Source organism: Grammomys surdaster, unplaced genomic scaffold (assembly GCF_004785775.1).
Source record: "Grammomys surdaster isolate TR1022 unplaced genomic scaffold, NIH_TR_1.0 146, whole genome shotgun sequence".
In the NCBI taxonomy this organism is placed as follows: Eukaryota; Metazoa; Chordata; class Mammalia; order Rodentia; family Muridae; genus Grammomys; species Grammomys surdaster.
Window position 1 is genome coordinate 15,211,189 of NW_021604604.1, and position 4,750 is coordinate 15,215,938.

At 37.0% G+C, this 4,750-nt stretch overlaps 1 long non-coding RNA gene across 1 annotated transcript in view; it reads left to right on the plus strand.

Annotated features, from left to right (window-relative positions):
* Positions 1-4,537, plus strand: part of LOC114618950 — a 55,166-nt gene extending 50,629 nt beyond the window's left edge. Inside the window, exon 3 of the long non-coding RNA XR_003711046.1 lies at positions 4,516-4,537. This is a non-coding gene — a long non-coding RNA (uncharacterized LOC114618950). The remainder of the gene's footprint in view (positions 1-4,515) is intronic.
* Positions 4,538-4,750: the final 213 nt, after the last annotated feature.

Here is a 4,750-nt window from a genome sequence, read left to right on the forward strand (position 1 = left end):
AGAGAGAGAGAGAGAGAGAGAGAGAGAGAGAGAGAGAGAGAGAGAGACTGAATACACTTCCTCAGTTATGGATGCTAAAGAAAGTGGATAAAGAAAAAAATGTCCAAGTTATATAATATTTTTTTTATCAGCAATGAAGAGCAGAGTTATGGCATTTGCAGGAACACGGAAGGAGCTTAAATTCATTATGTTAATGAAATAAGCCAAACTCAGAAAGAAAATTTTCACATCTTCTTTTTTTGCTAGCAGAATCTAGATTTTTAAGAAAGACATAACAATAGAAGGGGCCTTATTTGGATAGAAAAGGGAATTAAGAGGGTGAAAGGAGGGGTCCATAATCTGTTAATGTAGGTCTAAAAAAAGATGTATGCAATGTGCCTACTTCAGAATGTCATCATGAGCTTCTTAACTGTACAATTAATATACACTAGTAAGAGTTCATTGTAAAGCAGCATCTACCTTAGGCTTAGAAGACTGGGAAGAGAAAAGAGGAGGCTGCATAGTAGCTTCTTGACCATAGCTAGGTAGGTGTTGTACCTTCCAGTCCAGAGCAGTCAGATAGCTGCTTTCCCAATAACCTGCATGCTGCTTACTGGTAACTGGAATAGCCAAATCACAGAGTAATCCAAGGCAACTGACATGTAATTACCTTCATTGTTTGAAGAGCATGTACTGTACACATGGGTTTCAGTCTTAGCCTGTACTCCATAAACATGCACAATTAAATTATGAATGAACAGAAAAACAGTGTTATCTACCCATCTCTGTATGTGTCCTCTATCGGTTTCTCTATCATCTATCCATCTATCCAGTCTTTCTTTATGTCTTATGTATAAACTTCGTGAAGTCACAGAAGCCAAATGGAAAGAAGCCAAGTCAGTGACTTTCACCTTGTACTTCATTCCAAAACTATGAGAAAATTTTCTGTTGCTTTGTTAGACTTTCCTAAGTACTTTAAGGAAAACCAGGGACTACTTGCAGTTTGTGTTTTGTTTTGTTTTAATGCTGTGGCTTTAATGGCATGCTTGTATCAAGCTCAATATTAACATCTTATTTTTAAATCTATTTTTAAAACATTTAAAGACAAGGCCATGTGTATCTCAGGCTGTCATTGAGTTACCTGGGATTAACTGGCGGAGATTTTCTTTGAACTGCTAAACCTCTTGCCTTCTCCTCCTGAGTGCTGAGATTAAAGAGTGTACCATTTTGCTTGGTTTGTGTGGTACTGGGTTCAACCCCTGGGGTCTTATGCATCCTGAGCAAGAACTGTGCCAACTCACCTGCATCCCAACCTTTAGATCCTGATATAAATGTGGCCCTATTTGTGTTACAAGCCTCCTGTTGATGCACTTCGGTGGTGAGCAGGTTTTCTGTTATGAGAAACATTTTACAGATGTTCACAGTTTCCAATTATACATCTTTACTGATACTTGTTATTAATCTTTGGTGTTGGCCACTTTAGTTGGAATAAATGTTATCTGTCTGGTACTTGAACTTGAATACATCCTATTATGACAAGTTTGCACCTGCAAATAATCTTACTGAGCATTTCATTTCTTTCCCTAGAACTATCCCTTTAGTTTAGAGCTCCCCTGCTATCACCCATTTTTTAAATTTCTTGCTGATACAGTATTTTTCATACTTTCTACTTGTTGCTTAACATATCATTTCCTCATCCCAGACTTCTATTTTTGTTGTTTTCTCCCTATCTTATGAGGGACAGAAAATTTTAATCTTTGGAATCAAATGATTTTTATCATATTTTTACAAAAGAATGTTTTGGTGAAACATAGCAAAGCTGTTTCTCCTCTGTCTCCGCAAACACGTTGTTTCATACCATGCACTACCAACTCACTCCCTCTATTCCCCATTAGTCTACAATATTGCTTTTGTTATACTTGAGCCCTCCACTTGTCATTCTTCCCTCACTTCTATGTTACTTGTTAACACTTAAAGTCTCACTCTTAAACACAGCAGCCTTATAATGTGTTCTGTGTGTAGTGGGATAACTATTTTATTCTATGAATTTTGTAGGTTTTGGTTCCATAGTCATCTGTCTAAATTTAATAATCAGTTTATCAAGAGCTGTTGATGAAGAAATCTATTAAGATCTTGCTGAGATGTCACTAAAGCTAAAAACCCAATTGGGAAATCAATTTAAAATACTACATATCCCCCTTTTTATACATGGTAGCTTTATAAAGATAGAAATTTAAAACCTAAGTTTTACATTTCACTGTATTTCAGACACCAGGATATGATAATCATTTTATATCATATTATTAATATTGTCATAGAGCTTGATTATGCAATTTTTATGTTCTTTATTTGGATAGTCATCCTTTTCCAGATGTTTTCATAATTTCTGTCTTTTCAAATTTTAACACGTTTTCCATCTATAGTATGTCAACTTGCTTCCATGAATCCTTAGCTGTAAGGTTCCTATGTTAATCAATGCTCACTGTAAAAGAAAGGTATCTTATTTTGTCTTAATCCTTAAAAATCTTGCTTAGGAAAGTAAGATTTTTCCAATTACCCATAATTTTCCATTCCGTCCTTCTCTTCTTCTTCTGTGTTTATTAATCCATTTTCCCACTGAAACCTTTAAGTCCAAGTATTTTCCATTATTCTTTCATGCCACTTGTTTTCTGCACATTCCTCTAATTGAAGTTTTCCCCTTGGATTGGAAGAACCTAGATTTCCATATAGTTGTTTTATGTGTCCTTTGTTTTGGTCAAGCCTTTTTGCAATACCGTATTGCCTCATATCTCACCATTCTGCTCCCAGAATCCCTCTTCCTATGTTTATTTTACCTGTATTTTACCATCCCTCTTCCTTAAAAGCTATTGGCACCTGCTGGACTATTTCGAGTTTTTGCCTTCCACATGTACTTTCGGTTAAACACACAAACAAAATATTTGAAGCATCAGCTGTTTATGAAACAGTTCAAAGAGACCTATCCTTTCTAGTGTACTGGGACAGGAGTTAAACATGTTTAGAAAACAATTTAATACTCTTAAACCTCTATTATTGTACATGACAAGGCTTTAATTTAGGTACTGCTTTGACTATTAAGTTTTCTTTGCTATGAACTGAGATGTTGGGAACTTGGGATGACTGGAGGCCTAATTTGAATTACTGAGCCCATTACACCCTATTCTGGTCTCTCATCAGTGAAGGGCTATCAACCAAGGTGCCAGCCAGATGTACGTCAGGGAAGCCCTGCTATTTTGAGCACTTTGCCATATTCTGTAGATACTTCAGCAACTGCAGAGAAACAATACAACCACAGTTACAGAGATGCTTTGAAAAGTCTGCTGTATGCCTGAACAAAATTAGCAGGAAAAGCTTTATGGGATACTAAATGACCTTGTAGGCATTTTCACCCAAGCCAGAGAAGAAACAGAGGAAGTATTTCCCTAGTGGCTTAATAGAAGATGTGTAAGTGGTGTACACATGGTCTTTCATTTGCATAAAGGATGTATTCTACTTGGTGTACATACACTCATTCCTGGCGCGGTATCCTTATACAACTGACACAAACATCTCATCATACCCTCTTTCTGGAGATTAGATGTTTAGTTCATTCTTTGAACTAATCAAGAGACACTCTTCTGATTTGCCTCAACTCTCTCTTGCTCATTTTGATCTTTGTCAGTAGAAGAGTCAGTAAACTTTTACTGTGAAAAGAAGATACAGGACTCAGCAGCAGATTGGGAACAAAGATGCAGGAGGGAGGTAGGAGTAGCTGCTGACTCAGCCCTCACAGTGATAGCCGTAACAGTTAGCAATGAGACTTCCAAAGATCAGCTAAATCATAAATAATGAGAAGAAGGGATGGAGACTGTAACTGGGAAATGCTGAAGATAAACTACAGACCATCATTGTTTATAGTAAAACCAAGTTGTAAGAGCCACAGGTCTCAAACAGCACAGGCCCTCAGAGGACTAACACCGGTAAATGACTAATGATCCTGACATTCTGATCTGAGAGCTGCTCCATTGTCACTGTAGGACTGAGTATCCAGATATCTCAGACCAGTACAAGAGCTGAAACACAAGTAGAAACACATGCTTTGGCTTGTAGAGAATACCTGTTGTTTCCTGCTTTCTACTGCTGTTGCTACTCATGGGTCTTGAAAACTAAGAATGATACCAGCTTCCAACTGCTGAGGCTACTGGTATCTAAAGTGGAGGAGAGTAAGCCTCCAGTTTCAATGCTTCGACCCGTGTCTGTGGCTTCTAAAACTTGGAGGAGTAAGCCCCTAGCTCTTGGACTTGAAAACCTCTGAGTCTGACTGTTCATTCCTAGAGCACTTCACACAATACCTGATTACAACCATTTTCTATGCTGCTAGATTTATATTATGGCAAATATTCAATAAGTGGTTTCTAGAAAAATGTGACTTTATGTATTATAAGAGAATTTCTTAAAGATTTATATGTTATATGACTAAAGATATCCTATTATTTGTTGATGTGAATAAACACATAGGTAATCTGACTTTATCTACAGAAATGAAGACTGATTGCCTGCCCTCTCTACAATCCACCTACTGGGAAGAGAGAACTGATTCCTGAAAATTGTCTTCTGACCTCCACATATGCATTGTGGTACAAACACCTGCAAAATAAACAATATGGAGTCATTGAAAAATAATCTATACTTCTCAATCAAGTGATAATGAGCTCAGACTTTAGATTTACCCTGAAACAATTGAATACCAAACATGAGAATTACTGATATGTAG